Here is a 25,925-nt window from a genome sequence, read left to right as displayed (position 1 = left end):
CAACCTTCCCGTAAACGAACCTTAGAAAAGGTTGGGAATCTGGGTGGATGGGGACGTGAAAGTAAGCGTCCTTGAGGTCTAAAGAGACCATCCAGTCTTCCTTCCTGACCACTGCTAGAACAGACTTTGTCGTCTCCATGGCGAACGTCTGCTTTGTGACAAAGACATTCAGAGCACTGACGTCTAGCACCGGTTTCCACCCTCCTGTCTTCTTTACCACTAAGAAGAGACGGTTGTAGAAGCCCGGGGATTGATGGTCCCGGACTTTGACTACCGCTCCCTTTTCTAGTAAGAGAGACACCTCTTGCTTCAAAGCTAGTCTCTTGTCCTCCTCTCTGTACCTGGGAGAGAGGTCGATGGGAGTTGTTGCTAGAGGGGGCTTGCGCAAGAATGGGATCTTGTACCCTTCTCTGAGCAACTTCACAGATTGTGCATCTGCGCCCCTGTTCTCCCAGGACTGCCAGTAGTTCTTGAGTCTGGCTCCCACTGCTGTCTGAAGAAGGTGGCAGTCAGACTCTGCCTCTAAAGGACTTGGTACCTTTCTTCTTGCTCCCACGTTTCCCTTCGGCACGAGCACCTCCTCTGCTGGAGGCTCTGCCACGAAAGGGCGGAATAAATCTTGACGCTGGAGTATCCATCCTGGGTCTAGACACGGAAGGCAAAGGGGTGGCTTTGCGTGCAGATGACGCAACCAGGTCATGCGTGTCTTTTTGAATCAAGGAGGCAGCAATCTCCTTGATCAACTCCTCTAGGAAAAGGCACTTCGAGAGAGGAGCAAACATAAGTTCCGATCTCTGACATTGTGTTACTCAAGCTGACAAGAAGGAGCAAAGGTTTTCTCGTTTCTTGAGGACCCCGGAAACGAACGAAGCCGCAAGCTCACTGGAATCGTCCCGTATGGCCTTGTCCATGCAGGACATAATGAGCATGGAAGTTTCCTTGTCAGAAGGGGAGGTCTTCCTGCTCAACGCTCCCAAGCACCAATCCAAAAAAGCTCTGAACACTCCTTTCATCAGATGGTCTAAATCTGAAGGAGTCCAACAAATCTTGGAGCGTCTCATGGCCAGCCTGCGAGGAGAGTCTACTAGACTTGAGAAGTCGCCCTGGGCAGAGGCCGGAACTCCCAAGCCGAGAACTTCTCCCGTGGCATACCAGACGCTCGATCTGGAAGCGAGTGACTGCATCCAATCTCCCAACCTCTTAAAGCTCTCTTGGACGAGCGGGCGAGGACGAGCTTCGTAAAGGCAGGCGCGGATGACTGCGTGCCTAAAGCGAACTCAGATGGAGGAGAGCGTGGGGCTGCAGAAACAAACTGATCAGGATACATATCCTTGAACAGCGCAAGAACTTTCCTAAAGTCCAAGGAGGGAGGCGTGGTCTTGGGTTCGTCGATGTCCGTGTGCGGGTCGTCAAGGTGTGCAGCGTCGTCATCATCAGAGAGTCCATCGTCTGAATGCTGAGGAGGAAGCGGCAAAGGAGTAGGAGTTGGCTGGTCAGCTGAGTCCGGCAGCACGGGTGCATACGTGACTGCACTGGACGCAACGTCATGGAACTGTTGGCCAGTCTGTGAGCTGGCAACAACCATAGCTGCGCGGGGGCGCAAAGCGTCTACTCCTGACTGTCTAGTCTGCTGTGGGCGAGTAGTGGTAACCACAGTGGGTTGCGGAGGTTGACGCACCGCGTCAAAACAAAACAACTTAGGTTGTTGTTGTAACTCGCGAACGTCAACGGAGGGTTCCGTGCGTCGCTGAACGTCAACATGCGGCTGGCAGGGTACACTGCGCATGGGTGGCGGGACTCTCACAGCTGGAGTGCGGGAGAAGGTAGCCTCAGCGTCAACTGGACGCACAACCGTGGTTGGTTGTAGGCTAACGGGTGCAGCGTCAACCTTCTCCGCACGAAAGTCCTGCATTAAAGATGTTAACTGTGTCTGCATGGTCTGCAGCAAAGACCACTTAGGGTCTACAGTAGCAGGTGCGGCAACAGACGGTGTTACTGCCTGTTGCGGTATCGCTTTGCCTCTCTTAGGAGGTGTGCAGTCATCGGAAGACTGCAGCGAGTCCGAACTGACCCAGTGGCTACAACTGGGCCGTTGGACTTGCGCGGAAGGGACCTTGCGTTTGAGAGGTCGTGAGACCTTGGTCCATTGTTTCTTCCGAGAAACATCTTCCGCAGACGAGGAATAAATGGGCTCTCTCGTCTTCTTGTGGGTGGGGCGATCTTGGCAAGATACGTCCGAAACCACGGAGGGAACGTCTGTCCGCTGATTAAAGCCTGTCGAACCCTTTGGTCATACGACATTGCTTCTCCCCTGGGCTTGGGAGCTTGCAAGAGGTCCCGGACTGGGAGGACGACAGGCACGAACAGACGCACCCTCAAGCGAAACACTAACACTTTCCACAACACTACCACTCACTTTGTCACTACCCACTGCACTCTTACCCTTCAACTCCTTGACGTCTGCCATGAGTTGGTTACGGTCACTCGCCAATGACTCGACTCTCTCACCCAGAGCCTGGATGGCACGCATCATATCTGCCATCGAAGGTTGTTGAGTGCTAGAAGGGGGATCAGGAGCAACCACTACAGGGGAAGGAATAGGTTGTGGGGCATGGGGAGAGGAAAAATCAACGGAGCGAGATGAACTTCTCCTGACTCTATCTCTCTCTAGCCTACGTGAATATTTCAGGAATTCGAGAAAATCGAATTCCGAAAGCCCAACGCATTCCTCACATCGATCTTCCAATTGACAGGTTTTACCCCGACAATTGGAACAAATGGTGTGCGGATCGATAGAGGCCTTCGGAAGACGCCTTGAACAGTCCCTAGCACTACACTTTCTGTATTTAGGGACTTGAGAAGGGTCAGCCATCTTGAATTAGTCAAAGGGGAATTCAAAATCCATCCAAGTCGTCAACAAATAATCCAAAATTCAATCAAAGAATGCAATGAAGTATTGAAGATAACCTCTGCAAAGCGAAAGCTAATAACTAGAAATGTGTACTTCACCAAAATCTGTGAAAACCAATCCAGTAAGCAACAGCGTATTTAGTAGGTCTTGCCGGTGGCACGACAGAGAGAAAATTGGTTCTGTGTTTACATGGAGTACTTGAGTACCTGCTCGACAGATGGCGCTGTTGATGTACACCCCCACCTGTATAGCGATCGCTGGCGTATTTTGTCCTTAGGTTTTTCTGTCGGGCAGCAGAGCTGACAGCTTATATGATCACCGGCTAAGTTTAATATTGAAAAATATATATATACAGTATATATATATGTATTCTGAATGGGGAATAAGAAAATATTTTTCCCACACATGATTTGAATCAGCTTATGCAGCTGCTCTAGGAAACAGCGTTGGTGCAGCGTCCCTGTAACTTTATACATGTAGCCTAGACTCTCACTATGAGAGGGAGAGGTTTTTAGTTCAATTTTAATTCAAAGCTTAAACAATGATGAGGAGCCATTGTGGCTACTACACAAATTACAAGTATACGTGGTAAAAACTACTCTAATTTCTTGTACCTTCTTTTTAATCTTTGGTGTCTAACAATCTTAGTCCTATTGCCTAAGATAAAATTCATATTAGATGAACCTATTTTTTCTAATTAGATTCATCACCTAGGACATGAGATTTCGTCAGCTTTTATGCAAGTCTACTGTAATTAGACTTCTCTTTTGTCACTGTCCTTGACATCTAAAAGGCTCTCAGCAGAAATATGCAAAAGGATCTGAGGAAACTTGATCAGAGCACAACACATTGGTAAACTCACTTCTAGTTTTAAAGTCGTCACACTCAGCTTTCCATTGAATCGTTACACTATATGTTCATTTGTGTTCATAGTGTGAATATTGATCGTGTGACTTGAATTGTGAAGTTCTGGCCATACAATATGGACTAGCACTTTGATGGGGAGGCCATTCTGCATCGAGGTGCAACTGGGGATAAACTGCAACTGTGCTGTTGAGTAAAAGTAACAGAATAATAGAAGCATGAAGAGATAAGGTAAAAGGTAAAAAGTGGGTGCTACTATGGCTCAAAGGGAAACTGCAGACCCTTCAAATAAGCTTAAAATGCCGAGTCCAAAGTACTGTAGTGATGGCAGTGCCTCAATGACATACTTTCTAAGTAGATCTTTATCACCAAAATGTTCTAATTTATAACAAATTACAGGTTTCAATATTCTATACTGTACATGTAACATATGTTAAATTTTCCTTTATCAAAACCTTATACAGACCTATGCTTGCATTATTGTTACAGGTTGCATTTTACTCGTTCATTCCCAATTCACTACAGAATTGAACAAAACACCCTTAAAATGAAGTCTCAAAACCTACCCACCACAACAACTAATAACTGAATGAACTAAGCACAAAAAATAAAAGCAAAAACAAAAAACTAAAGGCAAAGTCACATAGGAGTACTCATGGTAATCATATAAAAAGACAGTATCATACACAGGCTCTCACAGTTAAACATGAAATAAATCAGAATTAATTAAATAAAAATGCAAACAATACAAAATAGCAAAATGAATGTAGTAACTGAAGTGAAAAAGGCTATTCTAAGATCAGTGATCCCAGGAAGAGTTTTTGCACAGTTTTATCCTTAAAGGAGTCACTTAGGAATAGCTTGGATTTCCCAGTCAAGTGAATCATGTTGGACCCCTTGGGCTTATAGCATCCTGCTTTTCCTACAAGGGTTGTAGCTTAGCTAGTGATAATAATACAGTCCTAAACTGTATATAAAACAAAGGAATTCAATAATCATTTCTATATTATCCAGAACAAAATATTTGTCTTTTTCACAATAGAGAAACTTCAAATAACTGAGACAATGAAATACAGAAGCTTAATCATAGCAACAAGTCTGAGATCTACTAAGCATTAATTACTTGGTTTCATCTTAAGAGTACAACTCATAATTTCTAAGACATTTTTGCATGAAACTTTACTCTCCAGTTGATGCTCCTATGCCAAATTGGAGGGGAAGAAAGAAAGATTACCATATAGCACAGTAGTACACATGTTTGTACACAACTTAAAAAAATATATTTTCGCAAAACAATCTTAGCCGCAGCTACCCAAGAAGGGATCGGCCATGATCATATATATCTTATTAGTTTCACAAATAAGGCACTATCTTGGTCAAACACTAGCAGAAAACAGAACTCAAATGTAAAATCACACTAACCATGAAATCGTGGCACCAAAAACATGTTAAAACCCTTGTACAGCACAGCACTACTAAACATGCATTAGAGTGTACAATACAGTTAAAGTATTGTACATGTACACTGGCCACGTTTTCTAGAGAACAGGACTGTACAGTATATGTATACAGGCAATGTCTTATATAGTGAATGGTCAACACAACTCTTTAGAGTAAACCTCAAAATGGCAGTGAATTGGAATGGAAAAACTTGCCAAGGAACAATTAATCTTCTGCATCTCATAACCACACTCTAACACACATTAACTCTAAAATTCCTTTGCTCACACACCCTTCCAAACAATGTCATTAATCAACACAGCTTCTCCTCCATGTCTGCAACCAATACAGTATCATCCACAAACAACAGCTGATTTACCTCCCACTCATGATCAGTCTCATCTATCTGTTTCAATCCTGAACCAAGCACTTGAGCATTCACCTCCCTCTCAGCTCTTCAACAAACAAATTGAACAACCATGGTGACATCACATATCCTGTCTCAAGACGACTACTGCTGGAAACGACCCACGAACCTCACTCCCTATCCCAACAAACTTTCAACTGCTTTTATATATCAATGGGGAAATTATACACAATATATTTAAAAATATTTATTATAAAATATATTTTTTAGAGCAATGTACAAAAATAATTCTAAAAACTTCATATTTTGTAAATACAAACCAGAGCTTAATGCAAACTCTAACTCTAAATAATGACTTTTCCCTTTAGACTTGGCTATTTCAAAGGCTTATTTCTAATAAAACCCTTGCAATTTTAGAGAAGTAGAATGCCTTCCCTTTGTTCAAGATACCTGCTTAACACAATATAACCAATAAAGAATGTTACAGCTCCAGAGGTTCTGAAAGCTTCAAGATGGAAATATTAAGGTTTCAGGAACATATGGATTCATGGAATTTGGTGAAAGTGGCTGAAAAATTTTTGATGATCACATACCCTTGTCAGGATGATAAAGATTACTTTCATACAAGTCAAGATTGAGATGGTATAGTCATATAGTAAGGATTTTCACCCAGTGGTAAGGGTGTAAAAATACAACCACCATACGGCCTTCGCGTCGTAGAAAGCTACTGAAAGGCCGATTCTGCCCTGCAGCCTTGCTTTTTAGCAAGAGTAGGTCCACCGCCAATAACTGTGGTTGATGACTGCAAAGGCATGCAATAGTAAAAACCGTGTGCCAAATTACTGACCATGCTTAATGGTATAAGGGTGCATCAGGCAACTGACCCCCTTAAATTAACAAATTTGAATTTAATTTGAATTTTTCTTAACATACAAACCTGGAGCTATTTATAAGGTATTACTTTCGGCAATGCTGAAAACTAGCCAAGACAATTTTAGTGAGGGATAACTAACGCCATTCGCTAGTTAGCAGAGGGGGGGTGGGGTAGACTGGCTACCTCGCTCACTCACACCTGTCGGTTGAGTAATCACTTTTGCTTTCTGGCAGGACTTCTAGGAGGACAGGGTGGCGGGCCAATTTGTATAAATAGCTCCAGGTTTGTATGTTAGGAAAAATACAAATTAATTCCAAATTTGTTATTTGTTCCGACAGATACAAACCTCATGCTATTTATAGGGCAACTTACTCTTAGGAAGGAAGAAGTCCTACCAACTGGCCTTGGCTATTACCCGGGGTTCTCTCTAATTAATCTTAGATCTAATTAGTAGGAACCCTACCTTCGCTAAAATCATAGTAGTTACAAGGTAACACACTGATAGCGGCCTGCAGAAGCTTGTGTGAGACTAGTGGCTTGTCTTTACGTAGAAACTCGAAGATAAGCACGAGTTCTGAGACATACCCAATACCTCCCCTCAAGGGGTATTGGTGATGTAACAAAGTATGTATTAATGCTCAGGATGCACAAGGGAAATGAATCTTAGCTGCAGAGGGGTGAGGCCAGCTATGCTGCGGTCTTGTGGAGCTGTTTTCCCAGGGGGGAGAAGGTGAAAGGAAGAAGGGAGCCAGACATTCTTCTCATTCACCCCAGACTAACCCGGGTAACTTCAGCCTTCAACCCTCTGCTACTTGTCCACCAAGGAGCTTGAGGCATTAGATCACTTGTGCGGACACCACAGGACCAATGAAAAAGGTTTCCATGCTCCTGTGGGTTACGTCTTTCAGGTAGTGGGCGGTGAAGGTCGTCTGACGCTTCCACATGCCCGCTTGCATTACCTGTGTCACAGAAAAATTCTTCTTGAAAGCCAGGGACATTGCAATACCCGATGTCATGAGCTCTGGGTCAATTGGGCAGAGGAGGGTCTGGATTGTGAGTGTATTCAATCACTTTCCTTATATACGAGAAAATAGTATTCCTCGTGACCCTCCTCTTGACCTTCCCCGTGCTAACGAAAAGCGCTTGCACACGGGGATGAGCTGCTGCTGTTCTTTTCAAGTAACACCTCAGACTTCTTACTGGACATAACAATTGGTCTGGATCTTCGGTTACAGAACAAAGACTCTCTATCCGGAATGGGCCGAACCTGGAGTTCAGCACACCCGGATTTTGAGTCTTGGCTACGAACTCAGGGACGTAGTTGAGGATTACTTCCCCCCCATCTCCTACAGTGGGAGACATCAGCAGATAGACCATGAAGTTTGCCGACTATCTTAGCCGAAGCCAGAGCAAGCAGGAACACCGTCTTCCACGTGAGGTGGTGATCGGAGGCCTGGCGTAGTGGTTCATAGGGGAAGCCCTTCAGAGACCTGAGGACCCAAACCATGTTCCAAGAGGGAGGTCTTAGCTCAGCCTGGGGACAAGTAAGCTCGTAACTGCGTATGATTATAGAAAGTTCCAACGACGAGGAAATATCAACTCCTTTTAGTCTAAAGGCAAGACTCAAGGCTGAGTGGTAGCCTTTGACTGCCGAGACCAAGAGAAGCTTTTCTTCCCGAAGGTATACAAGAAACTCCGCTGTAGTTGGAACAAAGGCATCGAGGGGAGAGATACCCCTTAAACGACACCAACCACAGAAAATTGACCACTTTACCTGGTAGACTGCCTCTGTGGATCTCCTGAGGTGTCCAGCCATTCTTTTCGCAACCGGTTGCGAAAAGCCTCTCTGTGTGAGGTGGTGCTTGACAGTCTCCAGGCGTGAAGCCAAAGCGAAGCTACGGCTTTGTGGAAGATGTTGGCATGTGGTTGTTTGAGGAGGTCGTGTTGTGAGGGGAGCTCCCTCGGTATCTCCGTGAGGAGGTGCAGGTCTGGGAAACATTCTGCGTGATGCCATAGCAGAGCTATCAGTCATTTGAAAGTTGTTGCTTGCTCTTACCTGGTTGAAGACTTTTCTCATCAGACAGAACAGGGAAAACAAGTAAGCCTCCAGGTTTATCCACCATTGTTGAAAAGCATCTTGTCAAAAAGCTTGGGGATCCGGGACTGGGGAGCATTACAACGGGAGCCTGAAATTCAGGGCCGTTGCAAACAGATCCACAGTCGGGGAACCACACAAAGTCAGGACTTTGCAGGCTATCAGAGGATTCAAAGACCACTCTGTGTCAGCTATCCGAGTCGCTCTGCTCAGCTTGTCCGCTAGCATATTCCGCTTGCCCGAAATGAAGCAAGCTGATAAAGTCACCGAGTTATTTTCTGCCCATCTGAGCATCTCTACTGCAAGATGGCACAGCTGCTGTGAAAAGGTACCAGCCTGTTTGTTCAGATAAGCCATTACTGTGGTGTTGTCGCTCATCAACACAACAGCGTGCACCACCAGGACCTGGTGGAACTCTGAGGGCCAGAAAGGCTGCCCTCATCTCCAAGAGGTTTATGTGCTGGTACCTTTCTGATTCAGACCATTGGCCGGAGAAGTAATGGTGCAGCACGTGAGTCCCCCACCCTTCTCTTGATGCATCCGAAAAAAGCATCAATTCCGGGGGAGAGACGAGAAAATCGACCTCTTTGCAGAGGTTCGGCTCCGCCAGCCACCACCTGAGGTCTGACTGTTCCTCTAGCCCTATGCGGACTAGTTGATCCCGGGAATCGGTGTATAGTTCCACTGGGATTTCAGTCACCACTGGAGGGATCTCATTCTGAGGCAACCGTTGGAGACCAGTCAGGTCAGGGAAGAGAGGTGACCGAGAAGGCAAAGCCAATACTGCCCGGGAGGTCTTCCCGACTGAGAAAGGTCTGTGCTATCTCCCTCAGTCTCTGAATTCTCTCGTCTGAAGGGAACGCTTTGTGCCTTAGGGCGTCTATGTGCATGCCTAGGTATACCAGTTCTTGAGAGGGAAGCAGAGGAGACTTCTCGAGGTTTACCACGATCCTCAGATCCTGGCCAAACCTTAGAAGCTCATCTCTGTGGCAGAGAAGGGCCGCCTCCGAGTCTGCCAGAATCAGCCAGTCGTCCAAGTATCTTAGTTGACGGATGCCGACTCTGTGGGCCCAAGATGATACTAGGGGGAATACTCTCGTGAAAACCTGGGGTGCTGTGGAAAGATCGAAACACAGTACCCTGAACTGGTAGTGCTTCTGGTTGAACATGAATCTTAGATACTTCCTGGAAGACATATGAATTGGGATCTGGAAGTAAGCGTCCTTCAGATCTAGAGTGCACATGAAATCCTGTGGTCTTATCGCTTGTCTGACAGTGTTGGCTGTCTCCATCCTGAACGGTGTCTGTTCGACAAACCTGTTAAGAGCTGAGAGGTCAATGACTGGTTTCCAGTCCCCAGATGCCTTTCTCACAACAAAGAGTCGACTGTAAAAGCCTGGGGACCCGTCGAGGACCTCCTGGAGAGCGCCCTTCTCCAACATGGTCTGGACTTCAGCCCCGAGGGCACACTCCCGTGCGGATCCCTTCGCACAGGAGTTCGATGGAGTTGGCACTCGAGTCAGTGGAGGGAGAGAGAGCGTGAACAGGACGCAATACCCTGAACGAATCACCTCGACCTTCCAGGGTTCGGCGCTGTCGTGAAGCCACCTTTGCCAGCGGCTTTGCAGGCATCCCCCCCTCAGGTGGACAAATGGGAGGACTGCCTCCCCTAGTGGGACCGGCCTCGGCCAGATCCCCTCTTTCCCTTTCCTCCAAGAAAGAACTTCTTGTTGCGAAAGGCTTGATTCGCACCCTTTTGACCCTGCTGTTTTGGGTCTCTAGAACCTTTTTGGTTGTGGTTTCTGCTGTGGCTGAGAGGGGTAAGGTCTGGCTGTTCAGACCTTTTGAATGAGGGAGTCCTGGCTGGACTTCTTCCACTTCTTTGCCACCCGTTCGACATCCTCGGGGTAAAACAAGGAATTGCCCTCGAAGGGTGCATTCCTTATTTTCGCTACTTCGGCCCGAGGGAGGTGTCTGTGGAACTTGCCTATGACTGCATCCCTCCTCTTCAGGATAGTGTTAGCCGAAAGGTTCCGAAGACAGGTCCTTAGACCGAATCAGTTGTCCTAAGGATCCCAACCAGAAGTAAAGCTACGAAGCAGCCTCATGGTGTACTTCGACCCCTTCTCCTGGTTAAGGATCTCGGAGGCCGAAAAGGAGACTGGAAGTCACGTGAGTTTCTCGAAGGGTGTGACCTTCAAGAGTGCCTCTATGGAGTGATCGAGAGGCAGCGTTGGGAGAGACTCCTCGAGGATCTCGTAGTACCTCCTCTGGAACACATACGGAGGTAGAAGCTTGGAGGATGAGTTGGAGCGGAGCGAGGAGGTGGACCCAGTTGCCTGAGACATTGCCTTCTATCTGGCACTCTCTTTGAACCCTTTGACAAGGGCAAAGCTGCACTGGTCCTCTGGGGGCTTCTGAGAGCCATAGAACTGGTCAAGGACCATTTCCTTTCCATCTAGAGGGGCTGCCGATGGATCTGGTAGCCCACTGATGGATCGGATGCAGGCTAGGACCTGCCAGGAGGCATGTTCCGACTCCTTCCTCTCATCCTCCGTTAGCTTAGGGCTAGCGGCTGCTGGCAAAGCGTCGTCCTCGGGATCGCTCTGCCCTTCCACATCCGAACTCTCATCCATAGGAGCCCGGAGTGGGTCGTAGTCATCAACGGGTTAGACCGGGGATAGGGAGACTGCCGAGGAAATGCTCGCTTCCGGCTGCCTAGAAGGCAGTAAAGAAGGAAGCCTGGCCGAGGATCTTGGGATGGTGAGTGAATCCTTCGGCTCCCCGGTACGAGGCAGGTGGTCCTCTGTCAAAGAGGGCTCCGTTGGTCTACAGGCGGGATGGGAGTCCGCTGCCAGAGGGAGCACGTTACGCCCAGTCGCAGGTCATACCTCCTTAGGCACTATCTCGACAGGCGAGGGACGGAAGGAGTCCCAGTAGCAAGTCACCCTATCCTCCTTGGGGGGGCGAAGGATGAATCCTTTTCCTCTTTCCCTTGGGTCTGGCCTGTGACATCTTGAACTGCACGGGGCTACCCTAGGGTTCTTCCCTACTCTCTTCCCGTGGTCTTTTGCGAGGGGATAACAGTTTCCCTTTGCCAGTCAAGCCCGCAGGTGCGGAACCATCCGAACTCCTCCTAGGATCAGAGGGGGGAGAGGTCCCTGGGATGAGAGGTGGCAACAAAGGGATCCTAAGAGTGTCTCCTACAGACTGGGAGCGGGGAATGACTCCTGTCACGGCTTGACGCATTACATAGAATAAGGTCTTAAGCCATGGGGGGTCGCGGGCTCCCAAGGAACTGAAGGGAGGGTCTTTAGGAAGATACGGATCCCTGGGTTTAGGAACCTGGGCAGGTTTCTTACCCCTCTTGCCTGAGGGAGGCTTCCTGGCAGGCAAGATTGGCACAGGCCTACCCTTAGGGATAGGATCTGGGCGTCGTCTCTATCATAACTCGCGCGGCTAGGAACCCCATCATTGCCTGAAGATTCAGCATAGTATTGACTGTGCGCGCCAAGATGGTCGTGTGAGAAGTGTTGGATGCGCATAGTGCGCAAGCCAAGTTGGTTGTGCGCGCGAGCTCTCAGTGTGACGAGTCCAAAAATTCTCTGTCGTAAGAGTAAAACTCTTGGCGATTAGGAGAGAACTTATTGCTACGATCACCCGAAGGTTCACGGTAGCGTAAGTTGTTTGAGTGCGAATGCTCAACACAACGAGAGTCCGAAAACTCTCTGTCATAAGAGTAAGACTCATAATGACTAGGGTCACGAGAACCTGAAGGTTCAGCATGCACTGTGTTGCGAGACCCCGAAGGGTCAGCGCAACAAGAAACAGAAGTTCCTCTGTCAGGAGCCCCTGAAGGATTAGCGTGACTAAAGGCACGAGAGACCAAAGGCCTAACGTAACCTGTGTTGCGAGACCCGGAAGTGTCAGCGCAACGAGAAACCAAAGTTTCCCTGTCATGAAACACCGAAGTGTCAGAGTGACTAGTTACGAGAGCCCAAGGGTTCACCATAACTAAAGTTACGAGACCCCGAAGAGTTAGCGTAACGAGGAACCGAAGTTCCTGTCACGAGACCCTGAAGGGTCAGCGTGACTGATGGCACGAGAGACCGAAGGCTCAACGTTACCATCGTTACGAGAGCCCAAAGGTTCAGCGTAACTGAAACCTGAAGGTTTCGAGTCGCGTGAGCCCAAAGGATAAACGCGACAGAGCCCCAAAGGACTTCTACTGTCATGAGATAAACATGACGAGAGCTCGAAGGCTCACGATCACGCCAGCCCATAGGGTGATCATCACGAGACCCGAAGGGTCAACGTGAGGAGAACCAGCAGGTTCAAAAAGAAGTCTCCTCACAGCACGAGCACGAGGACGAGAATGCCCTTCCACCCTACGAACCTCCGGAGAGGAACGTTCCGCAGACTCCGCCCGAGGGGGAGACTGATCCAGATCTTAGGATAAATCCTCCGCAGGGGAGGAGAGTTCTTCCGAAGGAGAACGTCACTTAAGACAAGGCTCTCGCTCCACCCCTGGAGGAGAACCATAAGTGTAAGGAGATCGTCGATGATCAGAGGCAACCTTCTCTCGCGAGTGAGAGATACGTTCCCCCGAAGGGAGAACCTGCCTTGGAGAAAGCCCTGCCACCGCCCCTGGTGGGTTAGCTAACTCCTCGGCATCAGAAACAGACTCTGGGCCTGACCGACGGGCAGCAGCGCCTGCGCCCACATTAGGAGGATCAACCTGGCAGAGAAGCAGCTTCAGGTAGAGATTTAGGCGTAGAGGAAGCAGAAGCCCGAGATTTCTTTAATTTTGAGGAAGACCCCGAAGGCGAAGATTCGCGCTAAGACGACTTCTTCCTTTTATGCCCGATCCTCTCCCACTGGGAGGCAGGCCATTCCCGACACTCAGAGCAGGTGTTGTACCGAGAACACTGATGTCCCCGGCAAGCCGGGCCACAGGGGGTGAGGGTCCGTCTCTACGGACGACATGAAGGTACCACAGCAGTGGCCCTCGCGACCAGGACATGTCCGCATAGCGGGACAATAAACATACACACACCATACACTAAAAAGGAAAAGCAAATAAAGTCAAGGCAGTTTATGAGTTTACCGAGCCAAAAGTAAGTGGTTACTCAGCCGACAGGTGTGTGAGCAGGGTAGCCGGTCTACCCCACCCCCTTCCGCTAACTAGCGGATGGGGGTAGTTATCCCTCACTGAAACTGTCTTGGCTAGTTTTCATCGTTGCCGAAAGTAATACCCTATAAATAACGAAAGGTCTGTATCTGTGTCGGAACAAGTAAGGATAATGGTGGCAAAGAAGAGTTATGTAACAAGGATGTGTGATTGGGAAATGAGGACTGCTTGGGCAGAATCTCTTAGGGGTGGAAAACTTAGAGGGAGGCAATGGATTGGATGGTAGGATAAAATGAAAAATGACTTGGATATGAAAGAATTGTTGGAGAATGATTCTTTCAATATATGTAGTCAAATAATGCACTAAGGCAACAGACTTCTTAATTAAGGGATCTTATACAGAATGAAGAAGTTGGAACACAATACTTGTAAGAGGTAATAGAAAGGGGGAGGTGTTGCTAATACTCTTCTTCCCAGCTTTATCCCTATTCATGGATGCTAACTACCTCTATCCTATGTCACTTCCTCCGATACTCCTTTTCCCTCACATCATCTCCAATGCAATCTTTCCAGTTGGTCTGAGGTCTTCAACTCTTTCGTGTTCCATCCACCTTCATCTCTTCTCTTGCCATTTGTTCTTCTCTTCTCATCAGGTGGACATCCTATGTTAACCTTGCCTCTTTCCCTTTCTTCAACACTTCAGTGATCTTTAACGTACCCTTAATAGGTTCATTTCTAACGGTGTCTATTCTAGTTCCTTCACCCATACACCTAAGCATCCTCATCTCCGCTAAATCTAACATTCGTCATCCTACTTTCTTTGGTGGTCCTGCTCTCCATCCATACATCAATGCTGGTTTCACAAACTGTTTGTGCACTCTCCCTTTTAATCTAATGGGAACTTATTCCCTCAACTTGAAATTTACTCTACAGAGGAATATGTGCTGAAGCACAGTACCTATGATAATTTGAAAGTTGAGAAAAAAGTAATAAAATTGCTAAAACTAGTTTGACAAATGCCAACTAGTCTTCGAGATAGAAATACCACAACGGCAGTTTCTACAGTGAAGCATCTGCAGATGACCCTAGGATCTCAATTAGACATTTATCCGGATACAAAACTAAAAAAGCAATATCAAGAAGCTTTGTTGAGACAGGGTTGGTACTGTACCATAACACAATACCTATAAATGGTAATATTGACAGGAGAAATGTGTCAAAATTTAAAATGAATGTTTATTATTATACCCATATTTAGATTTGTTGGACTTACAAAAATAAGTCTGGCCCAGGACCGGTGCTATAATAAATATTAGAATTGTTACAATGGTAATAACATAATTAAAAACTACATTCACTTGTCATTGTATACAATTCACACCTAAAATAACAAAAAGAAAAATAAATTAAATTTCCATAAAACTAATTTCATGTAGATGCTCAACTACAGCACAAACATGACTGTCTCCCAAAATATCAGAGGAGTTACTATAGAGATGGTATTTCAGACACTGATTTACATATGTGCTAAAGCAACAGTTCATCTGTTCCAATGAACACACGATGGCACACTGCTACTATCTAAAATGTATTAGTGTGAACCAGGTATGACCGATTCTCTCTATCTAAAATATCTTAGATATTTTATTGCTAAAAAGAACTTTCAAGTCAGTGGTTAATACTTGGCCTTTATGCAAGAAGAGACTGCCACTTATATTGCCATTTTCTTGAAATATAGGATAGGACCTAATCCTTAACATGTATAGTCTTTTTAGCATTTACCATACTAATAATGGCATGTCAAATCTCTGTAAACTACTATATTACTATAATTGAAAAATAACAACATATAATATGGAAGTTAATCTTACTTCCAATACTTACTAGAAGTAAGGGGGGTTACTTAGAGAATGATTGTAAATCTTAGCTCATAATTGGAACTTCACCAGTGTGAGCTGAATATGATCCTCCACCAAAACCTGTGAAACATGAAGAAATACCATTAAAAAAAAAAAAATTACCATCAACTAAGAGTTACAATCTTGCCTTTAATACTCAGTTTGAAAACTTGGTCCTCATTTGAGGAAGCTTTTCCTTGCTACCAACATCTGGGTGCGCTATGTCATCATAGTGAATAATTCCATGACAATAGATTATCAACTCTTTGAGAATCAAAGACAATGAAAAAAGAATGTACAGTTAAAACACTGTTAAAATTCAGGCAATGCAAGCAAACTAATTGGTCAGAGTAATTTTACATAAAAAAACCCACAATGATATTAATAAATAATTAAGGTTTTAACAGTCATGATTTGTCAGAGAGTGGACAATCTAATATGCATGACGGCTGTTGTTGCTGCTATTCCCAAAACACAAATAACTCAAACATCAAGGAAATAGTTGCAACCATTATCTAGGTACCAGCTTAGACCTTCAGCTGCATTTGAAACAGAAAGCTCTGTAAGATACCATAGTAATTAAAAAATTGGCATTGCCAAGTACAGTAACAGTTTATATGGTAATATCATAACCTTCATTTAGATAAAATATTCCAAACTTTCAATTGGGGAAAACCTGTGCTTCAGAGTAACTTCTCACTAGAAACAATCTTGTGGCCATTTTGGAAGAGTATCTGCCAATAGTCATAAAATTACATATTCTCATTCTTTGCATATCTCACAAACAAAGACACATGAATACTTGCCCTCCTTCCATCCTCATAAAGAGCTCTCAAAACCCTTCTGTCACTCCTGGCATTTCACTTCTTGCCTGAAATATAGCTTCAACTAGGTGTGAAGGAATTCTTCCACTTACAAATAAGTCCCATTTCTGTTCCCGAGATAGTTCTTGCTTCTTCCCAAGTAATTCTGATGAGTGACAGCTCCTGTACAAAACTCTTGACAACTGGAATTATAATGACATTATTTATGAGAAAAGACAAATCTACATCTGTAAGAAATTGCAAAAAAAAAACATCCAATTGCATTTTATATAACCGTACAGGGTTATAAAATACAGTACTGAATTTTCCATTATACTATACAGTACTATTTATAATTCAATATTCATAAACCCAAATTGTGGGCCAAAATGAAAGATGGAGTACCTATTTACAAGTTTCAAATATTTTAAAATGTAGTTTAAACTAATTACCATTATTCAAATGAGGAACAGTAATAACCGACATCTAACCATAATTATGACGCGATGTTACCACCAAAAAGTACTAGAAAATGATCACTCCATGTCCGGTAAAGAAATGCAATAAATTCAAAAGTACTGTGATTTGTATTTTTCCTAACTATACAAACCTGAGTCATTCAATAGGAGTATGCTTTCAGCTTTAGCATGAACTTCGGCTAATAAAATTTATGCTTCAAAATGGTGTCGGTGGCTTTAGGAGGTAAAGATTGTGACTAATCCGGCTTCTCAGGAGTCTAGTCGATTTTCCTGAAGAGTCAAGATCTGAATCCAAGTTTAACGCTTAGGATTAGGTACTGAGCGGCATCTTTATCACGGAAATTGAGGAGCTTCTCCAATTAGGGAAGAGATAAATAGCTCATCTGGGTACCATTAGACGTGTGACTGCAAAAGACCTATCAGGTCTTTCTGAATCTCCGTGTCTTCTACCTACCGACTGTTGAGTATTGGAAAGAGAGGGCAAGAGGGACTGAAATGTGTAAGAATCAAGGATTCACGTAGATGTTGGAATGTGTCTTTGAACTTCCCTAACAGAATCCAGAAAGATTCTTACCCAACTGTATGGCGTACAGGACGAGTGATGGTGAGAAGCTAAGCATTTCTGCTATGTAATGATGCAGTGATAACCTACAACCCTTCACCAGGATTGTTGATCGAGTGTTTGCTCAAATAAACTTCAGCCATTATTGCTACTAGGTGCATTATCAAACCATTTGGAAAGCTAGCAAAAAAGTTCAACAAACATTCCCAGTCGGCTGAGTAACATATGCGATACATTTATCGATCACATCCTCTGGATGGGAGAAAACTCCGGTGAGCTCCTCATCCCTTTTTTACATCTGTGGACAGTAGATTCTAAGAGGAGAGAAGTAATCACGGGGGAGACTGTCATGCCACTACTGAGGTAGAATGCCCTTTATTCCTGTTGTCAGCCAAACTGAAGTTAGGGGAACTCAGGTTGTAAACCACTAAAACTTCAGGAACTTTTAAAGAGTGATCATTGAAGAGGCAACCATGTGGAACTAGCCTTCTTAGTGTGCTGAAGGTGCTGTCTTTGTCAGTCCAGAAGGTAGTGTAGGACTAGTTATGTTTACACTGTTGCTATGATTGTTTGCCCGGAGGCCCCATACATGTCAAGTTAAGGAGTCCTAGATACTACACAACACACCGTCTGGGAATCCTAGAGTATCTTGTGTCTTAATCCACAAATCATGACAGGAGGCAGTCTCTCCTGATGCTGAAGTGATTCCCTCATAGGATGGTAAAAATGCCAATTGCAGAAACCTGTTGGTAGATTGACAGTGCTCAAAAGACTTGTGTGAATATTTGCAAAAAAAACTAGGCAAACGGTAGCCAGGTCAAGTATCAGGTATTAAAATAGAAACTACTTTTCCCAAAGACAAGTGGAGAAAACATCCTATAGTACAGAAGGAATTGATCCAAGGGTATATAGTCTACAAGGATGGAGTTGTCATCATCGTTATGACAAACCATACGTAGGTAGCCATGACCGGTATGAATTGTCTTGAGAACCAGACATAAGGACCAAAAACCAGTCTCAAATTCCTAGTAAGTTATTCTAATCGTAAGAGTAGACTGTAAACCTCGGAAGCCTTCATGCCGCCTCTTTTCCTACCAATATGGAGCAAAACCACCAACCAGGTCTGAAACATTGTGTTGCTCCCCATACTGGCCAACATGTACCCTCATAGAAGGTGCAGGAAGTCACCGAATTTTGTGATAAATTCTTGCCTTACTTGTCACAGTGAACACAAATGCTATGAAAGCTTTTCCAGGGGAAGAAAAGCCTCGAGTAGCCAAATGGATCTGTAGGTCACCAGATTCTTACTCAGCACTTGCTAAAGGTGTGGAAGTTATTCTTCAAGGGGCCGGGTCTTTAGCAGTAACTGATCGATGGAAGAGACCTGTTAGTGCCTTTTTTCAGATGCCGTTGCCACTGTAGGAACCGGGATGAAACTTGTGTACCAGTGCATTCTGTGGGGGGTGTTTTTGAAAAGTCTAGGAACTTATGTGCTAACTATCATGACAGTACTGTATAGAGTAAGAGATTCCATTAATCAGAGGAAGACGGAATTGCCGTAATATAAGAAGCCCTAAGGATAATAACTTCAGATGCCTTCTTCCTGAAGAAAACAGACCGTGGTTGAAGAGGATCCTTGTCAATAATTCCACGCACATGATGTGGCATATCAGTGCTTGTACAAGTGCTGAGATCAGAATTGAAAAGATGAAGCTGCAGCAGAGGTGGAGGAATAACTTCAATAGCTTCTATCGGCAGAGTGCAACAACGTTTCCTTCATAAGTCGTCACTACTACACATTAGTGAGGGAATACACAGCTATAGGAATGCTGTTAACAGGAACATATTTTTTTATTGGCAGGTTACACAGAAACTGTCAATCAGCTACAGGTTTTTGGGAAAGCTGCCAAACCTTTCGTCTTCCTTAAATTCCTTCTCATAAAACAAACAAATAGTTCCCGGCACCGGAAGTACGTCTGTATCCTCCAGCGACTGAAAACAATCTTAACAGCCAAAGTTCCTGCCAAGCTGAATGCCTACTCCTATCAAAGGATGTGGCTTTGCATTCATGTTGGAACAAATGGAATATCCTAGTCTTTCAGATGCACTTCTCATGCACAAATTCTAAAATATTCATCAGGCATTATAAATACAGTTCAAATCCCCCCCCCCCCTCTTATTTTCATTTTGCCACAGTATGCCTGGTAGAAATGGGAGAACCAAATTACAGTATAAATTTCTACTTATAATAAGTGCTTGTGTTGAGGGGCACCCTACTGCACTCACAATTTACTGCTTAAGTATTTTACTACAGTACTGCGTACAAAATATTCAGTACAAATACAATACTGCTATAATTGTAAAAATCATCTTAATTTTGTATTCATATAAAAAAAAAATACCTTTTGTTTTACTTGATCACATTGCTCACAGGACAGCCACCCTAGTACTTCTCTGGCTCACCTCAAGTAATTAGATTTAATTTGAAGTGATCCTTGGAAGTGCCCCTGTGACATTAATTTAGATATACTTTTTCCATTATCAAGAACTGGATCAACACCACAACCCTTTTCACTGTGACAGTTTTCTAATCCTCTCCATACTTATTGAGTAAGACTTTTGTAACCTAAAGTTCTGATGCTTTCTATTCTCAACATTTCCCTGTTTTTTACTATTAGCTGTAAAAAGGTATATTTTTTCGTAGATTCTCATTTGTTTCAGTCTTTTCTTCCTGTTTTTACTGTAATAGCAAGCAATCACCTTAAATTATATACTTTACTTTTGGCTTGACCATCAACCAAGGATGTATTTTTTTCTAATACGCTAAAATATCATTCAACAACAGTACTCGCTATTTCATCCATCACTAATAAAAATTTTCTGCAGGTAATTTTATCAGCTCTCCTCATTTTACTATTGTTGAAATATTTGTTCTTGCCTCTACTTTATATAAAATCTGATAGAAGTAACCTTCTCGTAAAAGTAGGCTTTAAATGCAGGTTAATAGCATCTTTAGTCAAGTCGAGGAAGTGGTGGTTGAAGAAAAGTTACCCGTAACAGCAAAAACAGCATGAAAAGGTAAAATAAGTCATATTCTGTTAAGAATTCTATCACAATAGCAATAAAAATGCTGTGCAGATTTTTAAAGGAAAATTTAAAAGAAAAAACTGCTAATGTACCTCCAACTGTTATCAATTTTTATATTAAAAAATATACTAACCACAAAAAAGCTCAATTTACCTCAGTTATCAGTGATCATTATTCAGGGCCTAGACAGCTTGTATAATTGGTATCCTCTTAACGATTCTTCGGTTATCGGGTAATTTGTTAAGTAGTGGATGAACTCCATGTGCAGAGCAATTTTCATATTAGCTGCTTCATGTACCTATACAGAAGATCCATCAGCAGGGCATTAAACATCTTCATACACACTTCACCACTAGCCCCTATCCTTTATGCAATCTCTTGCTTTCTGAATATGAACATTCTTCCATCTCAATACATTCTCCACTCTATCTTTCAAGATTCTTCCAGATCTATCTTTCCTTTCATCCAAACAGTACCACACCTTTCCCATCTCAAACATGCCGATCGATCATTCCACATATGCTAACATTTGTTAACTTCTACATTACTGTATATATCTGAACTTTTCAGCCTTGAAATCCTTATCTCAACAACCTTGATGTCATGACCCTATGGGGGAGAGAATCGATCAACAATTTACTTCCATAAGGAATAGCTAGCATAAAAATCCATTCGTACATTATAACTTTTGAGTTTATTCACTTTTATGAATCAGCATTTGTTGTTCCAGTTTCCATTTATCATACTAATCTCTGCTCATTCTCACATTCACAACTCTATTCTAGTGGTCTGTATTTTTACATTTTATATACATTTGTAATAAGTAATACAAGAAATGTTTACAGCAAAATAATTATAGTACTATACTCTCCATGAATATAAATAAGTAATTGGGCATTTGAAATGCATGAAGTGCTGATCTTTAGGAGTTAGCCAAATATTTATAAAACTGTTTAAATCATAGGAAATAAATACTTAGTAGTGCTACAATTGCCAAATTCCAAGCATTATCATAAACATTGTCACATTAACAATAGTGCATTCTGCTTGATACTATACTCAATAAAATGTTTTCATTAGTAAAATAAATTTTTGAATATACTTACCCGGTGATCATATAAGCTGTCAGCTCTGCTGCCCGACAGAAAAACCTAAGGACAAAATACGCCAGCGATCGCTATACAGGTAGGGGGTGTTCATCAACAGCGCCATCTGTCGAGCAGGTACTCAAGTACTCCCAGTAAACACAGAACCAATTTTCTCCTCGGTCCACTGGGTCTCTATTGGGGAGGAAGGGAGGGTCCTTTAATATATGATCACCGGGTAAGTATATTCAAAAATTTATTTTACTAATGAAAATAACATTTTTCAATATTAAACTTAGCCGGTGATCATATAAGCTGATTCACACCCAGGGGGGTGGGTAGAGACCAGCATTATATGTTTACATTTAAGAGCTAAGTATTTTGTATTTCATTTTAGCAGTTATTCAAAATAACAAACATAAAATCAATAAGTACCTGGTAAGGAAGTCGACTTGAACAATTACTCTGCCTTTTTAAGTACGTCTTCCTTACTGAGCCTCGCGATCCTCATAGGATGCTGAGCGACTCCTAGGAGCTGAAGTATGAAGGGTTGCAACCCATACTAAAGGACCTCATCAAAACCTCTAATCTAGGCGCTTCTCAAGAAAAGAATTTGACCACCCGCCAAATCAACCAGGATGCGAAAGGCTTCTTAGCCTTCCGGACAACCCAAAAAACAACAATAAAAAACATTTGAAGAGAAAGATTAAAAAGGTTATGGGATTATGGGAATGTAGTGGTTGAGCCCTCACCCACTACTGCACTCGCTGCTACGAATGGTCCCAGGGTGTAGCAGTTCTCATAAAGAGACTGGACATCTTTAAGGTAAAATGACGCGAACACTGACTTGCTTCTCCAATAGGTTGCGTCCATTACACTCTGCAGAGATCTGTTTTGTTTGAAGGCTACTGAAGTTGCGACAGCTCTAACTTCATGTGTCCTTACCTTCAGCAAAGCATGGTCCTCCTCATTCAGATGGGAATGAGCTTCTCGAATCAAAAGTCTGATATAATAAGAAACTGCATTGTTCGACATAGGTAAAGAAGGTTTCTTAATAGCGCACCATAAAGCTTCAGACTGTCCTCGTAAAGGTTTAGTACGTCTCAAATAGTACTTAAGAGCTCTAACAGGGCATAGGACTCTTTCTCGTTCATTTCCAACCAAATTAGAAAGGCTTGGAATATCGAACGATTTGGGCCAAGGACGAGAAGGAAGTTCGTTTTTGGCTAAAAATCCAAGCTGTAAGGAACATGTAGCCGTTTCAGATGAAAATCCGATGTTCCTGCTGAAGGCGTGTATCTCACTGACTCTTTTAGTTGTTGCTAAGCAGACGAGGAAAAGGGTCTTCAAAGTGAGATCTTTAAAGGAGGCTGATTGAAGTGGCTCGAACCTTTCTGACATAAGGAATCTTAGTACCACGTCTAAGTTCCAACCTGGAGTGGCCAAACGACGCTCCTTCGAGGTCTCAAAAGACTTAAGGAGGTCCTGTAGATCTTTGTTGTTGGAAAGATCTAAGCCTCTGTGACGGAAGACTGCTGCCAACATGCTTCTGTAACCCTTGATCGTGGGAGCTGAAAGAGATCTTTCCTTCCTTAGGTATAAAAGGAAGTCAGCTATCTGAGTTACAGAGGTACTGGTTGAGGATACTGACACCGACTTGCACCAGCTTCGGAAGACTTCCCACTTCGACTGGTATACTTTAAGAGTGGATGTCCTCCTTGCTCTAGCAATCGCTCTGGCTGCCTCCTTCGAAAAGCCTCTAGCTCTCGAGAGTCTTTCGATAGTCTGAAGGCAGTCAGACGAAGAGCGTGGAGGCTTGGGTGTACCTTCTTTACGTGCGGCTGACGCAGAAGGTCCACTCTTAGAGGAAGAGTTCTGGGAACGTCTACTAGCCATTGCAGTACCTCGGTGAACCATTCTCTCGCGGGCCAGAGGGGAGCAACCAACGTCAACCTTGTCCCTTCGTGAGATGCGAACTTCTGCAGTACTCTGTTGACAATCTTGAACGGGGGGAATGCATAAAGGTCTAGATGGGACCAATCCAGAAGAAAGGCATCTATATGAACTGCTGCTGGGTCCGGAATCGGCGAGCAATAAATTGGGAGCCTCTTGGTCATCGAGGTTGCAAATAGATCTATGGTAGGCTGGCCCCACAAGGCCCATAGTCTCTTGCATACATCCTTGTGAAGGGTCCATTCTGTTGGGATGATTTGACCCTTCCGGCTGAGGCGGTCTGCCATGACATTCATGTTGCCTTGAATGAACCTCGTTACTAAAGATAGGTTTAGATCTTTTGACCAGGTGAGGAGGTCCCTTGCGATCTCGTACAACGTCATCGAATGAGTCCCTCCTTGCTTGGAGATGTACGCCAAGGCTGTGGTGTTGTCGGAGTTCACCTCCACCACCTTGCCTAGAAGGAGGGACTTGAAGCTTCTCAAGGCCAGATGAACTGCCAGTAGCTCCTTGCAGTTGATATGCAACGCTCTTTGATCCGCATTCCACGTGCCCGAGCATTCCCGACCGTCTAATGTCGCACCCCAGCCCGTGTCCGATGCGTCCGAGAAGAGAACGTGGTTGGGGGTCTGAACAGCCAGTGGCAGACCCTCCCTGAGGAGAATGTTGTCCTTCCACCAAGTCAGTGACGACTTCATCTTCTCGGAAATAGGGATCGAGACCGCTTCTAGCGTCTTGTCCTTTCTTCAGTGAACAGCTAAGTGAAATTGAAGGGGTCGGAGGTGGAGTCTCCCTAACGCAATGAACTGGTCCAGTGATGAAAGCGTCCCTATCAGACTCATCCACTGTCTGACTGAACATCGGTCCTTCTTTAGCATGTTCTGGATGCATTCTTGGGCTTGACTGATTCTGGGGGCCGACGGAAAAGCCCGAAAAGCTTGACTCTGAATCTCCATTCCTAGGTACACTATAGTTTGGGATGGGACGAGTTGAGACTTTTCCATATTGACCAGGAGACCCAATTCTTTGGTCAGATCCAGAGTCCACTTTAGATTCTCCAGACAGCGACGACTTGACGAAGCTCTTAGAAGCCAGTCGTCCAAATAGAGGGAGGCTCTGATGTCTGCTAAATGTAGGAATTTGGCAATATTCCTCATCAGTTTCGTAAAAACAAGAGGTGCCGTGCTTAGGCCAAAGCACAGGGCTTGAAATTGGTATACAACCTTCCCGAACACGAACCTTAGAAAAGGTTGGGAATCTGGGTGGATGGGGACGTGAAAGTAAGCGTCCTTTAGGTCTAACGAGACCATCCAGTCTTCCTTCCTGACCAATGCTAGAACCGACTTTGTCGTCTCCATGGTGAACGTCTGCTTTGTGACAAAGACATTCAGAGCACTGACGTCTAGCACCGGCCTCCACCCTCCTGTCTTCTTCACCACTAAGAAGAGACGGTTGTAGAAGCCAGGGGATTGATGGTCCCGGACTTTGACTACCGCTCCCTTTTGTAGTAAGAGAGAGACCTCTTGCTGCAAAGCTAGTCTCTTGTCCTCCTCTCTGTACCTGGGAGAGAGGTCGATGGGAGTTGTTGCTAGAGGGGGATTGCGCAAGAATGGAATCTTGTACCCCTCTCTGAGTAACTTCACAGATTGTGCGTCTGCGCCCCTGTTCTCCCAGGCCTGTCAGTAGTTCTTGAGCCTGGCTCCCACTGCTGTCTGAAGAAGGTGGCAGTCAGACTCTGCCTCTAAAGGACTTGGAACCCTTCTTCTTGCTCCCACGTTGACCTTCGGCACGAGCACCTCCTCTGCTGGGGGCTCTGCCACGAAAGGGCGGAATGAACCTTGACGCTGGAGTGTCCATCCTGGGTCTAGGCACGGAGGGCAAAGGGGTGGCTTTGCGTGCGGATGACGCAACCAGGTCATGGGTGTCTTTTTGAATCAAGGAGGTGGCAATCTCCTTGATCAACTCCTCAGGGAAGAGGCACTTCGAGAGAGGAGCAAACATAAGTTCCGACTTTTGACATGGGGTGACTCCAGCTGACAAGGAGGAGCAAAGGTGTTCCCGTTTCTTGAGGACCCCGGAAACAAAAGAAGCCGCAAGCTCACTAGAACCGTCCCGTATGGCTTTGTCCATGCAGGACATTATGAGCATGGAAGTTTCCTTGTCAGAAGGGGAGGTCTTCCTGCTCAACGCTCTCAAACACCAGTCCAAAAAGTTGAAAACTTCGAACGCTCGAAAGACTCCTTTCATCAGATGGTCCAAATCCGAAGGAGTCCAACAAATCTTGGAGCGTCTCATGGCCAGCCTGCGGGGAGAGTCTACAAGACTTGAGAAGTCGCCCTGGGCAGAGGCAGGAACTCCCAAGCCGAGAACTTCTCC

The 25,925-nt window shown here is 44.6% G+C and overlaps 1 protein-coding gene across 3 annotated transcripts in view; it reads right to left on the bottom strand.

The window, feature by feature from the left end:
* Exd2 (Exonuclease 3'-5' domain-containing 2) overlaps positions 1-25,925 on the bottom strand; it is a 134,004-nt gene that overhangs the window by 82,820 nt on the left and 25,259 nt on the right. For 2 of the 3 annotated variants that reach the window (XM_068354019.1, XM_068354014.1), the window contains exons 2-4: positions 20,665-20,809; positions 16,387-16,586; positions 15,567-15,661 (exon numbers count right to left, since the gene is read on the bottom strand). The gene's annotated coding sequence lies outside the window, so the exon portion shown is untranslated. The remainder of the gene's footprint in view (positions 1-15,566; positions 15,662-16,386; positions 16,587-20,664; positions 20,810-25,925) is intronic. The other variant, XM_068354016.1, reaches the window with a different exon arrangement.

The sequence above is a fragment of the Palaemon carinicauda genome, chromosome 30 (genome assembly GCF_036898095.1).
Source record: "Palaemon carinicauda isolate YSFRI2023 chromosome 30, ASM3689809v2, whole genome shotgun sequence".
In the NCBI taxonomy this organism is placed as follows: Eukaryota; Metazoa; Arthropoda; class Malacostraca; order Decapoda; family Palaemonidae; genus Palaemon; species Palaemon carinicauda.
Note: the sequence above shows the minus strand (reverse complement) of the source record. Positions and strands in the feature narration are given on the sequence as shown.